The following is a 15,255-nucleotide window of genomic DNA, read 5'->3' on the forward strand; positions in this document are numbered from 1 at the left end:
TAGATATGGCAAGAACAACAACATAGCATGCACGGATCAACAACAACAAGCTTGGCAAAATTGCTAAACATGTTAACAATTTGCCAGAAACATTTTATAGCAAAAGTAGAGCTCGATTGACTCAAGCTAGGGTGCTCCATAATTGCAAACAAAGACATGGATGGATAGATCACAACATTATCTACAAAACATCCTTACTGATCATGCTCAAAAGAGGCATGGATCACTAGGAAACAACATGAACATATGGCATAAAAATAAGGACAGGGCAATGACTTAGTGAAATTCTAAGTCCCTGGAATCAGCATCATTGAGTAAGCTACTTTGCATGCTTGTGTTAGTCACCACAAAGATCACAAAAATACATGGCATAGACCCCTGTAAATATAACATGGCATATATCAAAACAAATGTAGACATCAGGATCATAGCATGCATACATTAATCATGGAAAAAAATGACAAAAGTGCATTAGCTGAAACAGATCTAAAACTATCATCACATAGCCCTCATCCAACAGCATTTCAAGCATCAAGATGAGCTCAAATGAAAATTATGCAATGAGATGAAATGATGTACTCGTCGAGACGAACATTTTGGTATGCTACACGTCCAAAACGGAACCACGGGTACAAAGTTATGATGCGATGAAAAAGCCTAAAGATTACTGGGACTTTGTGAAATTCTCAGGAAAAAGAGTGAGCGCTGGATAGCTACGGGGCGCACTGGGCGAAGGACAGCGGGATCTCACCCCGTGGGCTCGGCCCAACTGCAGAAGAGGGAGGAGGCCGGCGGGGACTGGGCCTGGCCCAGCGAGGAGGTCAACGGGGCGTCGTCCTCCTCCCGATCGCCCGATCGGATCGGGGAGGCAGGGCGGCAGAGACCAATGGCGACGACGGCCGGCGGCGAGCATGGGCAAAGGCGACGGTGGCCTGGAACGAGCGGAGGATGGCCGGAACGAGCCAAATCCGGTGCGGGGAACGCAGATCCGGGCGCGGAAGGCTCCTTCTCGGCGGCGGCGAAGCTCCAGGCAGCGGGGTCGGCGAAGCCTGGCGATGAGGTGGCGGCTGGTCGCTGGTGGGACGCGCACGGCGGCGTGGCGCTCCAGCGCGGAGGCGGCGCCTCGGGCATGGCGGCGGGGATGAACAGGCGCGGGGCGGCGGCGGTTCGTGACGGGCGGGCCTGCGATGGGCTCCGGCGGGCCCGCAACGAAGTGGGGCGGCGCGGCGCTGAGGTGGCGGATGCTGGTTGGTTGCGGCGGCGGTGATGCTGAGGTGTCGAGTCCTGATTGGACGGAGTGAGGTGGCGGCGGCGGACACATCCAGCAGCGGGACAGACATGTCCGGCGGCGTGCGGGAGTTGGATCTAGGGTTTGGACTGCGGGATTTTTCGGGGAAGTCCACATATTTATAGGTAGAGGGAGCTAGGAGAGTCGAAATGAGGTGCGGTTTGCAGCCACGCGATCGTGATCGAACGACCGAGATGATGGAGGGGGTTTAGGTGGGTTTTGGGCCACTTTGGAGGGGTGTTGGGCTGCAACACACACGAGGCCTTTTCGGTCCCTCGGTTAACCGTTGGAGTATTAAACGAAGTCCAAATGGCACGAAACTTGACAGGCAGTCTACCGGTAGAAAACCAAGGCCGCATGGCAAGTCTCGGTCCAATCCGAGAACGTTTAACACCCGCACACGAAAAGAGGTAGAAAGGGACACCGGGTGACACAGGAGCGCCGGATTAAGAAACAGACAACGGGGAAAATGCTCGGATGCATGAGACGAACATGTATGCAAATGAAATGCACATGATGACATGATATGAAATGCATGACACGCCAGCAATGACAAGGCAACAACAGCGAATAACTGGAAGACACCTGGCACATCGGTCTCGGGGTGTTACACCTCAGCACCCTTGAACAACACCCTCCAGACGTCCTTGTGTGTCGTGTTGAAGAGCTCGCTCAGAGTCTGGTGCTGGGCCGGGTCGAACTCCCACAAGTTGAAATCCCGTTGTTGACACAGGAGGATCCGGCGGAAGAGCATGAGCTGGACTATGTTGACAAGCTTGAGGTTCTTGCTTGTCATATTCCGGATACATTTCTGTAGTCCGTCCAGCTCCACCGATGAACCCCAGGATAGGCCCTTCTCTTTCCAAGAGGTGAGCCGCGTGGGGATTCCGGATCGAAACTCAGGAGCCGCCATCCTGTTGGTGTCGCGTGGCTCGGTGATGTAGAACCACGCCGATTACCACCCCTTTATAGTCTCCACCAAGGAGCCTTCAAGCCATATAACATTGGGCATCTTGCCCACCATGGCTCCGTCGCATTCTGCTTGTTGGCCTCCCACCACCTTCGGCATGATATTGAAGGTCTTCAGCCACAGGCCGAAGTGGGGCCGGATGCAAAGGAAAGCCTCACACACGACGATGAACGCCGAAATGTTGAGGATGAAGTTCGGGGCTAGATCATGAAAGTCCAGCCCGTAGTAGAACATAAGACTACGGACGAATGGATGGAGGGGAAACCCCAGTCCGCGGAGGAAGTGGTGGAGGAAGACTACCCTCTCGTGAGGTTCCGGGGTGGGGACGATCTGCCCTGCAGCAGGCAGCCGATGCGCGATGTTCGCGAATAAGTATCCGGCTCCGCGCAGCTTTTTGATGTGTCCCTCAATGACGGAGGAAGCCATCCACTTGCCTCCCGCTCCGGACATGTTTGGAGAAGGTTGAGGAGAAGGATGTGGGCTTGGGCGTTGGAGGTCGAGTGCGTAAGGACGGATGAGCAAGGAGGAAGAAGCCGTGGGTAAAAAAGGTTAAACCTTATCCCTTTATAAGGGCGGCCGAAACTATGTGCCTCCACTAGCCTGGTAAAACTCGCTTATCTCTCAAGCGCCGTAATTGATGGCACGGTTGGGTTACCCACGCCTGTATTGATGAGAATCCCGTAATAAGGGGGACACGATCTCTGCTTTGACAAGACGTGTCAGGAAACTGCCTCGCGTTATGTGCGGGGCTTGTTAGAGGAAAACGGTTTGAATAATCACCGAGCCATGGCATGATGTCATGTTGCCAAAACATGTCAGCAGATTAGATTTGTGGAAATATTATTCTCTCTACGGTGGTAGGTGGAACGTATTTTGCAGGGTCGGACACTATCCTTTTATCCACACTCTTCTGTGGTGTATCCGGAGGAGGAACCCGCCTTGCAATGCCGAAGACAACACTGCGCGCCGGACTCGTCGTCATTGAAGTCTGGTTCAGGGGCTACTGAGGGAGTCCTGGATTAAGGGGTCTCCGGACAGCCGGACTATATCCTTTGGCCGGACTATTGGACTATGAAGGTACAAGATTGAAGACTTCGTCTCGTGTCCGGATGGGACTCTACTTGGCGTGGAAGGCAAGCTAGGCAATACAGATATGTATATCTCCTCCTTTGTAACCGACCTTGTGTAACCCTAGCCCCTCCGGTGTCTATATAAACCGGAGGGTTTTAGTCTATAGGACAACATACAATCAGACCATAGGCTAGCTTCTAGGGTTTAGCCTCTCCGATCTCATGGTAGATCAACTCTTGTAATACTCATATCATCAAGAATAAATCAAGCAGGACGTAGGGTTTTACCTCCATCAAGAGGGCCCGAACCTGGGTAAAACATCGTGTCCCCTGCCTCCTGTTACCATCCGCCTTAGAGGCACAGTTCGGGGCCCCCTACCCGAGATCCGCCGGTTTTGACACCGACACGTGGCGTCACGTGAATGGTTAACAGAATTTTGGATTCACTAGAATTTAAAAACCAGGCATCTCAATGTTTTGCCGGAAATCAACAGTGCCCCGGTGTTTGAAATTCATTCCCATTTCTTGCATGGGACCTAAGCATGCACCCAAGGACAAATATTCGATTTGTCAACCAATTTATATGCACTGGAGCATGTGCATGTAGTTCAAATTTGAATTATGCACATAAAATGCATTGAAAACTCAGTTAATGCATAAAAATGTCCAAACGAACCCCAAAAAATCACACAACACTCCTGTTGTTCTATGTTGTCACGAAAAAAAATTGAAAGCAATAAGAGGCAATGGATATTGTTTCGTACCCAAAGGTGGGACGTTCCCTACCAAAAACCATTATGCTTGTTTGAGAAGCTTCGGTTTGTAAGAAGCATATACCCAAACCTACCCCAAATGGGACAAAATTTGTACCACGACATGTTGATGCCGCTCCATGATAGCATGCCCAGTTTCATGAATTTGAGACGAGTTTTGGATTTACTAGAATTTAAAAACCAGGCATCTCAATGTTTTGCCAGCAATCAATGGTGCCCTGGTGTTTGAAATTCATTCCCATTTCTTGCATGGGACCTAAGCATGCACCCAAGGACACACATTTGATTTTTCAACCAATTTATATGCACTAGAGCATGTGCATGTAGTTCAAATTTGAATTATGCATATAAAATGCATTGAAAACTCAGTTAATGCATAAAAATGTCCAAACGAACCCCAAAAAATCACAAAAGATCGTACAACACTCCTATTGTTCTATGTTGACATGAGAAAAAAATTGAAAGAAATAAGAGGCAATGGATATCGTTTCGTCCACAAAGGTGGGGTGTTCCCTATCAAAAACCATCATGCTTGTTGTGAGAAGCTCCGGTTTGTGAGAAGCATATACCCAAACCTACCCCAAATGGGACAAAATTTGTACCACAACATGTTGATGCCGCTCCATGATAGCTTGCCAAGTTTCATGAATTTCAGACGAATTTTGGATTTACTAGAATTTAAAAACCAGGCATCTCAATGTTTTGCCGGCAATCAACGGTGCCCCGGTGTTTGAAATTCATTCCCATTTCTTGCATGGGACCTAAGCATGCACCCAAGGACACATATTTGATTTTTCAACCAATTTATATGCACTGGAGCATGTGCATGCAGTTCAAATTTGAATTATGCACATAAATGCATTGAAAACTCACTTAATGCATAAAAATGTCCAAACGAACCCCAAAAAATCACAAAAATTCACACAACACTCCTGTTGTTCTATGTTGACACGAGAAAAAAATATAAAAGTAATAAGAGGCAATGGATATCGTTTCGTCCCCAAAGATGGATGTTCCCTACCGAAAACCATCATGCTTGTTGTGAGAAGCTCCGGTTTGTGAGAAGTATATACCCAAACCTGCCCCAAATGGGACAAAATTTGTACCACGACATGTTGATGCCGCTCCATTATATCATGCCAAGTTTCATGAATTTCAGACGAGTTTTGGGTTTACTAGAATTTAAAAACCAGGCATCTTAATGTTTTGCCAGCAATCAATGGTGCCCAGGTGTTTGAAATCCATTCCCATTTCTTGCATGGGACCTAAGCATGCACCCAAGGACAAAGATTTAATTTTTCAACCAAATTATATGCACTAGAGCATGTGCATGTAGTTCAGATTTGAATTATGCACATAAAATGCATTGAAAACTCAGTTAATGCATAAAAATGTCCAAACAAACCCCGAAAAATCACAAAAAATCACACAACACTCCTGTTATTCTATGTTGACATGAGGAAAAAAATTGAAAGAAATAAGAGGCAATGGATATCGTTTCGTCCCCAAAGGTGGGACGTTCCCTACCGAAAACCATCATGCTTGTTGTGAGAAGTTCCGTTTGTGAGAAGCATATACCCAAACCTGCCCCAAATGGGACAAAATTTGTACCGTGGCATTTTGATGCCGCTCCATGATAGCATGCCAAGTTTCATGAATTTTAGATGAGTTTTGGATTTACTAGAATTTAAAAACCATGCATCTCAATGTTTTGCCGGCAATCAACGGTGCCCATGTGTTTGAAATTCATTCCCATTTCTTGCATGGGACCTAAGCATGCACCCAAGGACACATATTTGATTTTTCAACCAATTTATATGCACTAGAGCATGTGCATGTAGTTCAAATTTGAATTATGCACATAAAATACATTGAAAACTCAGTTAATGCATAAAAATGTCTAAACGAACCCCGAAAAATCACAAAAAATCGCACAACACTCCTGTTATTCTATGTTGACATGAGAAAAAAATTCGAAAGCAATAAGAGGCAATGGATATTGTTTCGTCCCCAAAGATGGATGTTCCCTACCGAAAACCATCATGCTTGTTGTGAGAAGCTCCGGTTTGTGAGAAGTATATACCCAAACCTGCCCCAAATGGGACAAAATTTGTACCACGGCATGTTAATGCCGCTCCATGATAGCATGCCAAGTTTTATGAATTTCAAACAAGTTTTGGATTCACTAGAATTTAAAAACCAGGCATCTCAATGTTTTTCGGCAATCAACGGTGCCCTGGTGTTTGAAATTCATTCCCATTTCTTGCATGGGACCTAAGCATGCACCCAAGGACAAAGATTTGATTTTTCAACCAATTTATATGCACTGGAGCATGTGCATGTAGTTCAAATTTGAATTGTTCACCTGAAATTGGTAGAAAACCAATTTAATGTATAAAATGTTCAAACGAACCCTGAGTAATTCCAATTCTCTTACGACACACATATAGTTGCATGTTCACTCAGAGAAAAGTTATAGCAATTCAAACACCGTCCATTGCCGTTGTGACCCCATTATGTAATTCAAATCAAGATGAAAAATCAAGTAGATCGCACACAGTTTATTATCAACAACCGTGTGAGATGTAGTACAAAATATCTTGGAGCACCATCGGTGTATAGTACGCCTATGGCTTACGCAAGATGGTGCGTCGGCTACAGTCCGCGGCTGGTGTCTCAAGCACACTAGCTCGCTCCCTAAATATCATTTCACTGTTCAATCATCGCTGGTGAAAGTTGGGCATATGGACCCGCGTCGTGAGGGCAACTTCGGTGGCCCACTCCGGCGAGAGCGCGGCCGCAGCCGCCATGCAAGGTGCATGAGCGCGGCCGCAATTTGCGATCAGACGACAAAGGCATCCCAAACAGCCATTGTTGCTTCTCAGGTGGCGGCAGCAACATCTGCCTCAGGGATAGCAACTGGCGAGAGCGGCACAGCAGCTGTCCGTTCCGCAGCGGAGGCCTTAGCCCTGATGGAGGCCGTCCACGACCATGTCGAGGCTGCCCACGCCCAGCTCCTAGCGGTCACCGCACAAATCGAATGAAGCTTCTCTGACAATGGTCGGCAACCCACGGCCGAAGAGCTGGCAATCGCCGAGAGCGTTCGAGTAGCCGTCCGTTCCTCCGCCGCATACCTTGCAACGATGGAGCCCGTCCAAGCCCAGATTGCGTCCGCCCATGCCCAGCTCATGGCGGCCTTTTCCAAAGAGATGGCGGACGCGGATGGCGAGATGCTTGCCGAGTATGGTGCGATGGATGCCATGGAGCCCCTTCCCCAGGAGACAGTCGGGCGCGAGCTGGACATGGAGGCAGCGGTGGAGATCGACGAGCACCAGCCATAGTAGTACTCTTTGTTTTGTTTAATTAGGAGCACCGGTCTTTAATTTGTTAGAGTAATGTTTAGGTCAGCTAGCTCTGTTTAATTGCTGAACTTGCTCGATTAAGAAGTGTGGGTGTGTTGTAGTCTCCTTTGTGTGCCCAAATTATCCAATGACGTGGATGACCACTGTAACCATGGAAATTCGAATCAAAACTTTTGACGTGCAAACTCATCACACACGGTTAAGCTATCTGAATCGTTTGTGATGTCCATATATCATACACAGTTCTGAATAAGGGACCGTGTCTGATGACACTTTGCACGCCAGTTTTTTGGCTGAAGCGATTCCAAATTTTCGGCTTCCGCAGAAATATCTACCTCCCCGCCCCCTTCCCCTTACCAAAAGCCACATTTCCCCTCTTTCCGCCTTCCTTTCCAAGTTGAAACCTTCACTCCTTGCTTGCAGCGCCACCGCCTCCTTGCTGGCAACCCTCCTTCACGCTACTCGGCCTCCTCTATCCAGGCAGGTAATCCACACCCGACCCCCATCCTCCTCCTTCCACATCCCACATTCCCCGACCGCCGGCACGAGCGCGACACCTTCCACCCAAATCACCGACCCCTCCACCAAATAAGCGCCGGCCTAAGCCATGGTGCACGCAGTATAGCCAGGACCTCAAGGAGCATTTGGCAGCGGAGAAGCAAATCGTGGTCGCACGTGCGGATGAGGTAGCGATGGCTGCCATTCGTGCCGACCCCCAGATCTTGGAGGAGCACCTTGCCAATTGCTAGATACGCCAGTTAAGCATGCTCGGTTTACCCGTTGCGTGTGCTACTCCTGCCTTTCCTTCACAAAATCTAGTGAATTGTGCTATCTAATTTCACCATGCAATCTGTTGCTCTAGTGTATATGTTCTATATGTCGTGCAGTGTGGTGCTTACTTATTAACTGTTTTGTTAATTAGTTGTCGTCTTCAGTTAACTGTTTGGTTCAATTCTGCAAATGTGATATTCAATTCTTCAGGCTGTAATTTTGTATTGTCTTTAATGTGAGAAATAAATCGAATTTATCTTTACAAAATTGTGGGTGTATTCTGTTATTGTATACCATGTGAGGAATAAATTAAATTTGGTTGTAGTAAATACATGAGAAACAAATACAATTGCTAGAATTGGCTGTAGTTAACTGTTTGGTTAACTCTCTGATCTTCTATTAGGAGTATGTTATATTGTGCAATGTGGTGCTCAGTTAATGTTTGGTTCATTTGTTGTGGTGTTTAGTTAACTGCTTGGTTCAATGTTATATTGTGCAATGTGGTGCTCAGTTAATGTTTGGTTCATCTGTTGTGGTGTTTAGTTAACTGCTTCGTTCAATTCTGCAATGCGATATCCAATTGTCGTGGGTAGAATTTTGTGTTGTTGTGCATGTGAGGAATAATTCGAATTTGGCTGCACTTAATACATGAGAAACATATAAAAGTGATATATTTCCTAATTCTTAATCATGCTTGGTTTGGGTAAATGGGTTTTCCGTGTGGCTTCAATTAATCTGATGAATTTGCAATGTGCTTATTTTTTATCAACATATTTTACTAATAGCATGCAAACCCTTACTTAACCTGATTACTAACTACCTTATATGTGTTGCAGGGAAACAATGGAAAGCACTGAGGTTTACAATCGAGGTTAGCACGTGCATGGTCCATTGTCTAGTAGCACATTATTGTGCAATTGTAGGAACCATTCTAATATTTTGGTTTTTAACAATTTTGTCTTGCACATGTAGGTCCTGGTGTCAGAGGTTTTGACCCACTGTTCGACCCTTTTTGCATATGGGGAAATGAGTTGTCCATGAATATCAATCAAATCAATAAACTCAGAAAGACTGTTAGGATAAAGAAATTAGCGACAAAAAACAACAAGATCTTTGTTTGCACAATGAAGAAGACATCAGTTCACTACAAGATGGTACTAACTATTATACCTTGCCTTTTTTTATTCCTTTGCCCCATTTCCAATATAGAGAAGATATTTATGCACATCCTTATTTTCAGGCCTTTCCAAAGCAGTTCACTAATGATTACTTCTCAAACCAACTCTATGGTCAGGAGGCGAGGAAGGTTTTCATACAACACCCACGGTTCAATATTGAAGTGTTCCTGAAGAGGACGAAGGACGGACGGTCAATCATCCACAGGCAGTGGCCTAAAGTTGCAAAGACCTTCAACATGAATGAAGGCTCAATATTCGCCTTCCGCTTCAGCAGTTTTCCAGATGAGATGCATATGTTTATATACCGTCTATGATGCTAATTTTGAAAGTTTTTACAGGTTGCATGTGGAACTTGCTGCTGGTGCAGTTGCGTAATGGGGTAGCTGAGTGCTGAAGCTATATCATGTTGTACTTTGATGTATTTCAATTATAAAATTGTGCTTCCTTAATATGGAAATGAAATATATTGTGTGCTTAATATGAATGTCAATTAGATTAATAAATAGATTATTAATAATAGAGAAATTAGCCTGCTAATGGCGAATTAGCCTGCTAATTGGGTTTTGATATTGCAAACGGTTGTTGACAAAATACCGTGGGCGATGACCTCAGGCAACACACACAGTTTCTAGGAATAAACCATGTTGGATCAATGAACAATCACACATGACTTTCTCTTGAAAATTGTTTGTGTTAGGCCACTTTGCGCAAACATTTGCCACATAAAAACTGTGTGTCATGGACAGCCTTTGCTACACAGTTTCTTCTACGGACCGTGTGTGATACATTCAATAATGCAAACAATTTAATAAGAAAAATTATGTGTGATGTACCTGTGAACGGAAACGTTTTCCTTGAAGCAACTGCGTGGGATGTGCATACGAACGGAAACGTTTAGCGGGGACTGACTATGTGGGATGTACTTGCGACCGGAAACAATTTCATCGTATAATTGTATTTTTTTAGCTCTACTGTACATATTTACGTATTTGAGTGCTCGCCGGTCGCACACGACCTCATTTTGCCAAACGTGTGTGCCAAGAGGGCATATACCCGACAGTTTCTGGGTTGTGTGGGAAGGACCCCCCTATCGCCCACACTCACTTGGCGACGGTTCCAAATGTTGTCGCGAAAAGGGGTAAAAAATCGTTTATTTAGGACCGACGCGCACTAGTGAAAGCATGAATTTTTAATCACACCTATCTCGAGATCGAGCACACGGTGAAGATGATGTAGCTAGTAGGGAGATCAAAAGTGGACAAAGCTCTTCTTGACAAAGCTAGATCTAGTTAGGGGGCACATAGGTCACTTCACTAAATGCTACATCTAACTAGCTACCTAATTTAGGAGGAGACAACTTCAACTAGTGGAGGGAGAAGGAAAAAGAGAAAGGAGATGCATTAATGGAGGTGGTGTATTTAGCTAGGAGTAATAAAGAGAGAGAAAGGTAGGTAGAAGAGGGGGAATAATGGGGGGAGAAGTATTGAGGAAGAAGAAAAGTGAGGGAGAGAGGAGGTGGGAGGTAGGGGAAAGTGAGGAAGAGAGGATATGGAAAGGGGAGGGAAAATGTGGTATTATGCTGCGTCTGAGCAGTAGCACGGGCCGTAAAGCGTGCTACTGCTAAGAACATACCAGCAGCGCGCTTACTACGCACGCGCTACTGCTAAGCGGGGCCCGCCATGTGGCCAGTTTCAAAATTAGCAATAGCGACCAGAAAAAAAAAGTGCGCTACTAATATTACTTTATCAGTAGCGCGGGTCGGGACAACGCACTGCTGCTAAACCTAGGTTGGTGGGTACTGTCGGTCGATTTTACTAGCAGCGCGTTTCCACTAGGCCGCGCTACTGCTAACTGGGTAGCAGCACCTCTTTTTGTACGGCGCTGCTGCTAAGATTCGGTGTATAAGGTTTTCCCTAGTAGGGAGACACATCCTAGAAGGGGTTGTTGTCTTACACGAAACTCTTCACGAAATCCATTCGAAGAAACTTGACGGGGTTATATTCAAAGTGGATTTTGAGAAAGCGTACGATAAGGTCAAATGGCCCTTCCTCCAATAGGCCTTACGCGTGAAGGGGTTTGATGATGCGTGGAGGAAACATGTAGACTCCTTTATTCAAAAAGAAATGGTTGAAATCAAAGTAAATGATGACATAGGTCATTATTTTCAGACACATAAGGGCTTACGATAGGGAGACCCGATGTCTCCTATTCTGTTTAACATAGTGGCAGATATGTTGGCAGTGCTTATCGGTAGGGCCAAGGAGAATGGCCAAGTAGGAGGACTAGTCCCACATCTAGTGGTTGGGAGAATATCCATACTACAATATGCTGATGATACTATTATTTTCATGAAACATGACCTCGTTAAGGCTAGAAATATGAAGCTGATATTTTACCTTTTCGAAAAATTGTCTGGATTGAAAATTAATTTTAACAAGAGCGAATTGTTCAGTTTTGGGAGAGCCAAAGAGGAACAAGATGCATATAGACAATTGTTCGGATGTGAATTGGGATCCCTACCATTCACATACCTAGGGATACCGATTCACCATCAAAATTATCGAATAAGTAGTGAAAATGCATTGAAGATCGATTTGAGAAAAAACTAAACTACTGGAAGGGCAAGCTTATGTCGTATGGGGTCCGCTAGTGTTGATAAACTTAGTTCTAACTAGCATGCCGATGTTCCTCTTATCTTTTTTTGAGGTATTGGTAGGGGTACGAAAAAGATTAGATTTCTATCAATCTCGTTTTTTCTGGCAATGTGATGAAGTAAAATCGAAATTACCTCTATAAGCATTGTTATTAAAAAAATCTCAAGACAAAATTCACATCTACGGGATCACTATTTTGCTCAATCAGAGTAGACAAAGACATATCATTAAGATCAATAGGAGCATTTTTATTAGCAACCAATTTCATAAGAGCATCAACTTTTTCACTCAAAGTACTAATTTCTTCAAAGGAATTGATCTTTCTACTAGTATGTGCTCTTTCGGTATGCCATTGTGAATAATTTGCCATAATATTATCAAGCAATTTAGTAGCTTCACCCAAAGTAGTTTCCATAAAAATACCACCCATGGGGGAATCTAAAAGATTTCTAGAGACAAAATTCAATCCCGCATAAAAAATTGTATGATCATCCAAAGATTTAAACCATGAGTAGGACAATTTCTTAGCATCAATTTCATTCTTTCCCAAGATTGTGCAACATGTTCATGCTCAAGTTGCTTAAAATTCATGATTTGAGTTCTACGGGAAATAATTTTTGCGGACGGAAAATACTTAGTAATATAAGTATCTTTACACTTATCCCAAGAATTGATACTATTGCGAGGCAAAGAACAAAACCAAATTTTTGCACGACCCCTCAAGGAAAAAGGAAATAATTTCAACTTCACAATATCATTGTCCACATCTTTTTTCTTTTGCATATCACAGAATTCTACGAATGTGTTTAGATGGGATGCGACATCCTCATTAGGAGTACCAGAAAAATGGTCTTTTATAACAAGATTCAACAAAGCGGCATTAATATCACAATACTCTGCACTAGTGGCGGGAGGAGCAATCGGAGTACTAATAAAATCATTATTATTCAAAAAAGGGCAGCCATGTGCATGTAGCTCCCGCTTGCGCATGGTCCGGGAAGGGTCCGATCACTTTGGGTCTTTAGTACGCAGCCTTTCCCTGCATTTCTGTAAGAGGTTGTTTCCAGGACTTGAACCCATGACCTCATGGTCATAAGGCAACAGCTTTACCACTGCGCCAAGGCTCCCCTTCTTGTTTTGAACATCAGTACAGACACAAGCGCTCATATACACGTGCATACACTCACCCCTATGAACGCGCACACACACACCCTACCCCTATGAGCACCTCCGAAAGACTGCGCCTCGTCGTTGACGGGAACGTCTCCTTCCACCGAATGCACATCGTCGGAAATCCTGAAATAAATCCAAGAATAAATGCGAGCATCAGGATTTGAACCATTATTATTAGTATTAGAAAAATCACACAATTTATTATTTTCTTGAGACATCGTGACTACGCAAACAAGATTGCAAGCAAACAAGAGATCTGACAAGAAAAAATATGAACGAAAACGAAGGCAAATAAAAGGCAATTTTTTGTGAAGTGTGGGAGATGAAAATGAGAGGCAAATATCAAATAATGTAAATTGCAAGGATATGAGATTTGTGATTAGGAACCTGATAGATCTTGATGATGTCTTCCAGCAATGGCGCAAGAAACTCCTTTGACATGGCTTAGATCTGCGTTCGTACTTCCCCAAAAAGGAAGGGATGGTACAGCAGACCTACGGCAAGTATTTTCCTCGGTTATTAAATCAAGGTTATCAATCTAGTAGAAGGACCAAGCAACACTATGCAACGGTACCTGCACACAAAGAACAAATACTTGCAACCCAACACACAAGAGGGGTTGTCAATCCCTCTACGGTAAAAAGATAGATTAATTTGTATGAGATTGGATAAATAGATCTTGCAAAAACACAAAATAAAATAAGTAAAGAAAAATTGCAGCAATGTATTTTTGAATTGTTTGAAATAATAGATCTGAAAACAATATGATAAAAGATAGATGGGGGGGAGGGCATAGATTTCACTAGTCGCTCTCGAGAAAATAGAATACGGTGGGTAAACAAATTACTGTTGGACAATTGATAGAAGAGCAAATAATTATGACGATATCCAAGGCAATGATCATCTATATAAGCATCACGTCCAAGATTAGTAGACCGAAATAATTCTGCATCTACTACTATTACTCCACACATCGACCGCTATCCAGCATGCATCTAGTGTATTAAGTTCATGGAGAAACGGAGTAATGCAATAGGAACGATGACATGTTGTTGACAAGATCTATTCATGTAGGAACAGACCTCGTCTTTTTATCCTTAATAGCAACGATACATGCGTGCCTTGCTACCCCTTCTGTCACTAGGTGAGGTCACCGCAAGATCGAACCCATCACAAAGCACATCTTCCATTGCAAGAAATATCAATCTAGTTGGCCAAATCAAACCAAAGTTTCGGAGAAGAAATACGAGGCTATAACAATCATGCATATGAGAGATCAAAGAAACTAAAAGAATATTCATAGATAGATCTGATCATAAAGTCGCACTTCATCGGATCCCAAGAAACACACTGCAAAAAGTCAGTACATCAAATAGATCTCCAAGAACATCGAGGAGAACATTGTATTGAGAATCAAAAAGAGAGAAAAAAGCCATCTAGCTACTACCTATGGACCCGTAGGTCTATGATGAACTACTCACGGATCATTGGAGGAGCACCAATGAGGATGATGAACCCCTCCGTGATCGTGTTCCCCTCCGACAGAGTGCTGGAATAGGACTCTAGATTGGATCTCATGGTTCTGGAACTTGCGGTGGCTGGAATTATGTTTCAATCGCTCCCCTAGGATTTCCGGAATATCTGGGTATTTATAGAGCTGAGAGGCGGTGGAGGAGACCCTCATGAGCCCCACCACCCATCTGGGCGCACCAGGGGCCTCTGGCGTGCCCAGGTGGGTGATGAGCCCTATGGGCCTCCCCCCTGTGCTTCCTTGGCTCTCAAGTTGTCTTCTGGTTAAAAAAATCTCAAAAAAGTTTCGTGACATTTGGATTTCGTTTGGTACTAATATTCTGCGGAGTAAAAAATAAGCAAAAAACAACAACTGGCACTGAGCACTATGTTAATAGGTTAGTCCCAAAAAAGATATAAAGTTGCTATAAAAGGAATCTAAAACATTCAAGAATGGTAATATAATAACATGGAACAATAAAAAATTATAGATACGTTGAAGACGTA

The sequence above is a fragment of the Triticum dicoccoides genome, chromosome 3A (genome assembly GCF_002162155.2).
Source record: "Triticum dicoccoides isolate Atlit2015 ecotype Zavitan chromosome 3A, WEW_v2.0, whole genome shotgun sequence".
Taxonomy (NCBI): domain Eukaryota; kingdom Viridiplantae; phylum Streptophyta; class Magnoliopsida; order Poales; family Poaceae; genus Triticum; species Triticum dicoccoides.